Genomic DNA, 9008 nt, shown 5'->3' on the forward strand with positions numbered 1-9008 from the left:
GAAGGAGGAGGAAATGAAATGAGGTGGAGGAAGGAAGGCAAGCAGTCCTGCAAAGTGCTTTATGTGAAAACGAAAAAAGCTTCAACACATAACACGCGTGCCTCCTTGCAGAAATAAAATCCGGGTGCTGCTCATAAGGGTTGGCCTTCCCAGGTCCCAGGAAGACAACTTGTGTTTCTAGAGCCCCAAAGAAATGAGCCCCAAACGGACTCAGAGCCTGGAGAGCAACCCGACAGGATGTAGGTGTCTGAGGATGGAGTCAACCAAGGCAACGGAAGCCTCATGAGCAAAGCACAAATGGAGAAATGCCACGAGGTACCGAAGCCCCGAGGGACCTGTAGCCCCAAAAACTCAGGGCAATGGCTGGATGTGTCTGCCCTGCATCCCATGAGCATCCTTCCCTGAGTTCTCCTGCCTCTGGCTCGATCCCACTGGGATGCATCCTTGCTGTTAACAGCCATGGGGTGGGTGGCGGGTGGTGGGCAGAGAGGGGCAGAGGCAAAGCAGACCGACCTCTGATGATCGCCACGGGCTTGACTTTCACCAAACCTGCATGCACACCCACTGCTGTGTCAGTCTGGGCCAGGGCGGAGGGGAGAGGGAGAGGGGGTCTCTGGGATGTCTCGGCACATACCCCTGCCCCATGGAGTGCAGTCTCTTTAATTGAGGTTTGTCAGCGGCTCGGAACTCCCTGATGAAAAGCGGAGGGAAAGGTCACAGCATTAATTGGTGACCCCTGCCAGCCGGCCGCAGCCGTGGAGAAGCCGCACCCCCTGGGGACCCAGGTGCCTTTGTCCCAGCGGCTGCCTCCGCATCCCCGCTTAACCCAGACACACAGGGTGAGGTGAAGTAATGGATGCTGTTTCTATTACTGAGAAATCGCAGTAATAATGACACTTGCAAGATGAGCTGAAATTATTCCACAAAATGGAAAACAAAACTAAACGCTGGCCCTGATCACCAGGTGGAATATGGATGATTCTTACATAATAGATGACCTTCTCTCCCGGGGAGGCCGGGCGGGGCCGGGCGGGCCTCACAGCACACAGGGACACGGGGTGGCGGGGGGACAAGCGGCGGCTGTCTTCCCTGCCTTGTCTGCCCACATGTTGAGGGATCCTGGGTCACAGCCACAGACGAGGAGAACGGCCATCCGAAGTCCCTGGTCTTTGCCTGAGAGCATTTTGCCTGAGAGTGCTAGGACCGCACCTAGCCCAGCTCCCCTCCCTTCCCCTGAAATAGCGGCAGGACATCTAGGCCTCTGCAAGTAAGGCAAGTTTTCACGTTTCTAAGGCATCGCCTTTGATGCCTTTAAAAAATCCTGGCTGAAGAAGCCTGAGCTCCCTCCTCCAAGAAGTGTTCCTGGATAAACTCAGTCTAGTCTGGATTAAATACAACCTCCCTCTCTTCACTCCCTTGACATCCCGCTCAGGTTTCTCTCGTCACAACCACACAACTGCAAAGTAACTCTCAGTTTCCCTGGCTGCCTCAAACCGTGATGTTTTTGAGCCTGGGCCCCTCTTGGCAGGGCCCAGGACAATGTCCAGGGACCAAGAACTCACTGAATCGATCAGACTGAGTGATACCACAAAATCTCCAAGAGGAGAGGGGAGAACCGATATAACAGAGAAGACAAAAAAAATCCAAGTGAACACAAAATATTTAGGCCTTGAGAAAGAAAGACAAGGGGATTAGTGCAGAGATGGAAGGAAAAAGCTTAAACGTATCAAAGAGTGTTTTTTTTTTTCTTTAATAAGATTTTTTTTTGATGTGGACCATTTTTCAAGTCTTTATTGAATTTGTTAAAATCTCGCCTCTGTTTTATGTTTTGATTTTTTGACCTCAGCCTGAAGCTTCCCAAAGGCGAGGTTAACTACAGAATTCTAGCTATATTTAAAGCAACATAAGCATGCTATTGCTCAAATGATCTTTGTAGAGACAAAACCTTTTCCTATTTCTGATACCAAATTACTATTCATAATCAAGCCTATTTAATCACATAAAATAGATTCTAAAGAACCACACAGTTCTCTCTGCAAGGATACAGCTCTCTGAGAGTCTGCAAAGATAGCCCTTCAGTCATAGTTCCACGTAAGCAGCTCTGAGCTGGGTTGCAAACAACCAGGTCTCCCACTAGTGTGGCTCACAGAGAGATGGCACGGGGCAGAGTTTTCAAACCGTTATGTTTATCCTTGTAACGTGAAATACAACTTTCCCTCAAAACAACAATATAAATCTAAATGAAGGCAAATATCGAAGTCCAATGAAGTATTTTCTTTCTAACCCTCAATGATTATCTGAGACTCAATCCTAGGAGTCATTAAAATATACTAGAAAATCCATGCTGAGCCTTTTCTGCCTTCTCAGCAATTTGAGAGCCCCCAGCTGATCTTTCCAGGCAACGGTTTCTGACTTATGGTACCATTTTGGAGAATATAAGATCCCTTCAGAAGTCTGCTCAAAGATAAGATTCCTCTTCCTAGGGAAAAAAAAAAATTGTGTTTCAGACACTTATTGTTAGCTACAAAATACCCCAAAACTTAGTGGCTTAGAACATAAATCAGTTATTACTGCTCATAAGGCCACAGTCAACTGGGCACCGCTACGCATACACCCTGGCTCAGCTAACATCACCTAGACTCACATGTGTACCATCTGTGGCCATCCCTGGCTCACCCAGGGGTTGGATGGTCGAGGATGGCACATGCGGGCCGGTGGCCAGGAGCTGGCTGGCTCTTGGCTGGGAAACCTAGATTCTTCTCCATGGAGCTGTCATCCTCCAGTAAGCTAGACTGGGCTCATTCATGTGGCAAACTCAGGTTTCCGGGGAAGCAAGAGAAGGAAAAGCTCAGTGCCAAGTGAGAGTCAAGTCTCTGCCTGCATCACATCTGGTACCACAGTAGGTCAAAAGTCATCCAGATGGGAAGGATGGAGGAGCCAACTATCCCTTCTGGGGGAGATGGGGGATCCAGGGTCACACTGCCATAGTATGGATGACAACAGGGACAGGATTTGTGGCCCTTTTTGCAAACAATCACAGCACACAGGCAGAGATGAAATGCAGCCTTCTCAACCCCTGGGTGAAACTCACAAACTCAGCTTCATTCTCCTAAAAGAGTGCTTCTCTGATGGGGAGCCACGGACACATTCACAGAGATCTGAAAATTCTCTATAAAAATTTTTTTATTTTGTATTTTCATTTAAACCATAAAGAAAAACTAATCATCTCATACACTAGTAAAGTAATGCTGAAAATTCTCCAAGCCAGGCTTCAACAGTACGTGAACAGTGAACTTCCAGACGTTCAAGCTGGATTTAGAAAAGGAAAAGGAACCAGAGATCAAATTGCCAACATCTGCTGGATCATCAAAAAAAGCAATAGAGTTCCAGAAAAACACCTACTTCTGCTTTATTGATTATGCCAAAGCCTTTGACTGTGTGGATCACAATAAACTGTGGAAAATTCTGAAAGAGATGGGAATACCAGACCACCTGACCTGCCTCCTGAGAAAACTGTATACAGGTCAGGAAGCAACAGTTAAAACTGGACATGGAACAACAGACTGGTTCCAAATAGGAAAAGGAGTATGTCAAGGCTGTATATTGTCACCATGCTTATAACTTACATGCAGAGTACATCATGAGAAACACTGGGCTGGATGAAGCACAACCTGGAATCAAGATTGCTGGGAGAAATATCAATAACCTCAGATACGCAGATGACACCACCCTTATGGCAGAAAGTGAAGAACTACAGAGCATCTTGATGAAAGTCAAAGAGGAGAGTGAAAAAGTTGGCTTAAAACTCAACATTCAGAACATTAAGATAATGGCATCTGGTCCCATCACTTCATGGCAAATAGATGGGGAAACAGTGACAGACTTTATTTTGGGGGGCTCCAAAATCACTGCAGATGGTGACTGCAGCCATGAAATTTAAAGACGCTTACTCCTTGGAAGGAAAGTTATGGCCAACCTAGACAGCATATCGGAGAAGGCAATGCCACCCCACTCCAATACTCTTGCCTGGAAAATCCCATGGATGGAGGAGCCTGGTAGGCTGCTAAGATTCAGACACGACTGAGCGACTTCACTTTCACTTTTCACTTTCATGTATTGGAGAAGGAAATGGCAACCCACTCCAGTGTTCTTGCCTGGTGAATCCCAGGGACGGGGGAGCCTGGTGGGCTGCCATCTATGGGATCACACAGAGTCGAACACAACTGAAGTGACTTAGCAGCAGCAGAATATTAAAAAGCAGAGACATTACTTTGTCAACAAAGGTCCGTCTAGTCAAAGCTATGGTTTTTTCAGTAGTTATGTATGGATGTGAGAGTTGGACTATAAAGAAAGCTGAGCGCCAAATAATTGACTCTTTTGAACTGTGGTATTGGAGAAGACTCTTGAGAGTCCCTTGGACTGCAAGGAGATACAATCAGTCCATCCTAAAGGAGATCAGTCCTGGGTGTTCACTGGAAGGACTGATGCTGAAGCTGAAACTCCAATACTTTGGCCACGTGATTTGAAGAACTGACTCATTGGAAAAGACCCTGATGCCAGGAAAGATTGAAGGCGGGAGGAGAAGGAGACAACAGGATGAGATGGTTGGATGACATCACGGACTCAATGGACGTGAGTTTGAGTTAACTCCAGGAGTTGGTGATGGACAGGGAGGCCTGGCGTGCTGCGATTCATGGGGTCGCAAAGAGTCGGACACGACTGAGCAACTGAATTGACTGAACTGAATAATGCCAACCGTCTGAATCACTAGGGTGGTCTCTTTGTAGCCAAATGCTATGGCTGGGGGTCAGTGCTTCTGTATGCCTTTGTGTTGATAAGAGTGGTTACCGAGTGGTGTTGCTTTCACTGTTGAGGGCTAATTGTTGAGGGTGAGCTCAACAAACAGAGGATGTGACTCTGGGCCAAGCTCAGGCAGACTTCCTCGTGGAGCCCTGTGTATATGGGGGAAGTTTCCAGGAAGTTCCAGAGCAGCCCCGGGAGTACCGCCTCCCTCCAGCAGTGTTCCCGGGACAGACCTGCCAGAGGCCCAGGCAGCTGATCACCGCAGTTGGAACCCCTGGCTCTTGGACTCGGTAGCTTATTTTTAGCGAAACCTTGTCTGCCACATCACAAATTTTGGTTCCCTGACTCTGCAAGAGCCAAAAAGCACAAGACTAGTGTGTATCTACGCTCTGGCATAGTAAGGCTGGCAAATGTGTCTATAACAGGGCTTCCCTGGTGGCTCAGACAGTAAAAAAAAAATCTGCCTGCAATGCAGGAGACCCAGGCTCGATCCCCGGGTCAGGAAGGTCCCCTGGAGAAGGAAATGGCAACGCACTCCAGTAGTCTTGCCTGGAGAATCCCATGGACAGAGGAGCCTGGTGGGTTACAGTCCATGGGGTCAAAAAGACTCAGAAATGACTGAGAGACGAACACTACTACACTCCTACTAACGGGACAGTAAAAATACCTTGAACCTCATTGGGACTGTGTGAGATATACTTCCTTTTAAATGAAAATACACCTTGAGTCAAAGGGGAAAAACACAGCCTATAGGGTGAAACAATGGATTCTCCTCCTCATGGTCTCCCTCCTTATCAACTGTCATTCAAAATACAGTACAGTCACGTGTGGGACGTCCCTCGTGGTCCAGGTAAGACTCCACACTCCCGGTGCAGGGAGCTCGGGTTCAATCCCTGTTCAAGGAACTAGATCCCACATGCTGCAACTAAAGATCCTGCATGCCAAACAAAGAGTTCACGTGCCTTGCGCCCCAACTAAAACTCCCTCGTGCCGCAACGAAGGCCTGGTGCAGCCAAGCAAGTAAATGCACATTAAAGAGACACAGAGCAACATCTGCCTTCACGTGGCTACTACTGAGACCTTGACAGTCCACAGTGACCTTGTAATGGTTTTTCTATGGACAACATAATGGGGGTTGTTGGAAATGAAGTCACGACTCTCCATGCCGCCTTTAGCCAAAGCAACGTGTTGACCGAGACACCACACACACGTCTGTGTGCGGACGAGAGGCTCCTGAATGACCCCTTTTGTCCTGCGTGGGCATCTCCCAGAGCTGCCTGTTCACTGAGATGCTCCAAGAGGAAGGATTCCACAGACAGATGCGGGAAAATCTGAGAACGTCCGTGCATACGTGGATAAAGACTCTGAGGCCCAGATCAAAGAAAGGCTTTTGTTTAAACCTGCATTTCCCACACCAATTTGGCCGCACACAGAACTTAGTCATACTCAGCAGATGAAATTTCAGAGATCAGCGCTCAGAGCAGTTCTCCCCTGTTCCTTGCAGTCAGAATGTCCAGCAGAACAGTTCTCCCTGTGTTGTGATAGCATCACATTTTATCTGGAAAAAAAGACTCAAAAAACTGGACGGGGCATCTTGGCCTCAGAATATCTATCACTTTCACAAATAAGGTCTGTTAATCATCTTGAAAAAAATTAATAATAAATATTTAAAAAAATGAGTCAGTAGAACGTATTGCGTGTTTCTCCCCTTGTAGTCACACCAGCTGGAGATTATGAAAACCAAGAAGGTAATTATTCTATCAAACCCACCCCTTCCCTTGTTATATAACTATCAATAACAAAATGACATATTTAGGAAAAAATAGTCTATTACCTTGCTCTAAAAGAGATTTTTATCAGAGCACCACTGAGGAGAAAAAAAAAACAAAAACTAATGTCAGGCTTATCAAAAATATTTATAGCTCTGACAGCCGTAAAATCATAAAATGATCTTTCCTTGGTTCTAGGAAGGAGAGAGAGGGAAAGAGCATCTGTCGGAAAGTCACGACCCATAGAATGGACTGATGAGTCAAGAGGCCTCTGCCCATAACATTCTGGTGAGCAATCGAAGTACTAAACCAATGCGGCACGGGATGCAGAGCGGGCGGAGGCAGAGAAGATGCAGGGGGCGGAGGCAGAGACAGAGTGGGCGGAGGCAGAGACGGAGGGGGCGGAGACAGAGACGGAGGGGGCGGAGGCAGAGACGGAGGGGGCGGAGGTAGAGATGGAGTGGGCGGAGGCAGAGACAGAGTGGGCGGAGACAGAGACGGAGGGGGCGGAGGCAGAGACGGAGGGGGCGGAGGTAGAGATGGAGTGGGCGGAGGCAGAGAAGACGAAGTGGGCGGAGGCAGAGACAGAGTGGGCGGAGACAGAGACGGAGGGGGCGGAGGCAGAGACGGAGTGGGCGGAGGCAGAGAAGACGCTGTGGGCAAAGGCAACGATGGAGTGGGCGGAGACAAATAGGAGTGGGCAGAGACAGAGACGGAGTGGGCGGAGACAGAGAGGGTGGAGACAGAGATGGAGGGGGCGGAGACCGAGATGGAGGGGGCGGAGAAAGAGACTGAGTGGGCGGAGGCAGAGACGGAGGGGACGGAGGCAGAGACGGAGAGGGCAGAGACAGAGATGGAGTGGGCTGTAAAGAAGCATCCTTGGTGTGGACCCCAACATTTGTACAAACCCTCTTGTCTGTCCCATGGTCAGCTTCTAACTGCCCTTTCTTGCATTATCACTCTCAAACCTCAAGAACTTTTTGTGATGTAGACAGATGGCATCACTACCCCTATTATGGTTGAATTGTTGCACCCCCTCCACCCTGCTGCTAAAATTCATATGTTGAAAACCTAACCCCTAATCCATCTGAGTAAGACTGTTTGAAGATGGGATCTTTAACTTTTTTTTTTGGCTCTGGCACGCGGTATGTAGAATCTAGTTCCCTGACCAGGGATTGAACCCAGGCGCCCTGCGATGGAAGTGTGGAGTCTTAACAACGGACTGCCAAGTTAGAAGTCCTGAAGATGGGATCTTTCAGTTCAGTTCAGTCGCTTAGTCATGTCCGACTCTTTGTGACCCCATGAATCGCAGCACGCCAGGCCTCCCTGTCTATCACCAACTCCCGGAGTTCACTGAGACTCACGTCCATCGAGTCAGTGATGCTGTCCAGCCATCTCATCCTCTGTCGTCCCCTTCTCCTCCTGCCCCCAATCCCTCCCAGCATCAGAGTCTTTTCCAGTGAGTCAACTTTTCACATGAGGTGGCCAAAGTACTGGAGTTTCAGCTTTAGCATCAGTCCTTCCAAAGAACACCCAGGACTGATCTCCTTTAGAATAGACTGGTTGAATCTCCTTGCAGTCCAAAGGACTCTCAAGAGTCTTCTCCAACACCACAGTTCAAAAGCATCAGTTCTTGGGCGCTCAGCTTTCTTCACAGTCCAACTCTCACATCCATACACAACTACTGGAAAAACTATAGCCTTGACTAGACGGACCTTTGGTGGGCAAAGAAATATCTCTGCTTTTGAATATGCTATCTAGGTTGGTCATAACTTTCCTTCCAAGGAGTAAGCGTCTTTTAATTTCATGGCTGCAATCACCATCTGCACTGATTTTGGAGCCCCCCAAAATAAAGTCTGACACTGTTTCCACTGTTTCCCTATCTATTTCCCATGAAGTGATGGGACCAGATGCCATGATCTTAGTTTTCTGAATGTTGAGCTTTAAGCCAACTTTTTCACTCTCCTCTTTCACTTTCATCAACAGGCTTTTTAGTTCCTCTTCACTTTCTGCCATAAGGGTGGTGTCATCTGCAGATCTGAGGTTATGGAGATTTCTCCCAGCAATCTTGATTCCAGCTGTGCTTCTTCCAGCCCAGCGTTTCTCATGATGTACTCGCCATATAAGTTAAATAAGCAGGGGGACAATATACAGCCTTGACGTACTCCTTTTCCTATTTGGAACCAGTCTGTTGTTCCATGTCCAGTTTTAACTGTTGCTTCCTGACCTGCATACAGATTTCTCAAGAGGAAGGTCAGGTGGTCTGGTATTCCCAACTCTTTCAGAATTTTCCAGAGTTTGTTGTGATCCACACAGTCAAAGGCTTTGGCATAGTCAATAAAGCAGAAATAGATGTTTTTCTGGAACTCTCTTGCTTTTTCCATGATCCAGCGGATGTTGGCAATTTGATCTCTGGTTTCTCTGCCTTTTCTAAAA

General features: G+C 47.8%; 1 protein-coding gene across 1 annotated transcript in view; it reads right to left on the reverse strand.

The window, feature by feature from the left end:
• Positions 1-9008, reverse strand: part of SLC39A11 (solute carrier family 39, member 11) — a 291460-nt gene that overhangs the window by 183531 nt on the left and 98921 nt on the right. The gene's annotated exons all lie outside the window — the stretch shown is intronic.

Source organism: Bison bison, unplaced genomic scaffold (genome assembly GCF_000754665.1).
Source record: "Bison bison bison isolate TAMUID 2011002044 unplaced genomic scaffold, Bison_UMD1.0 scf7180017864371, whole genome shotgun sequence".
Lineage (NCBI taxonomy): Eukaryota > Metazoa > Chordata > Mammalia > Artiodactyla > Bovidae > Bison > Bison bison.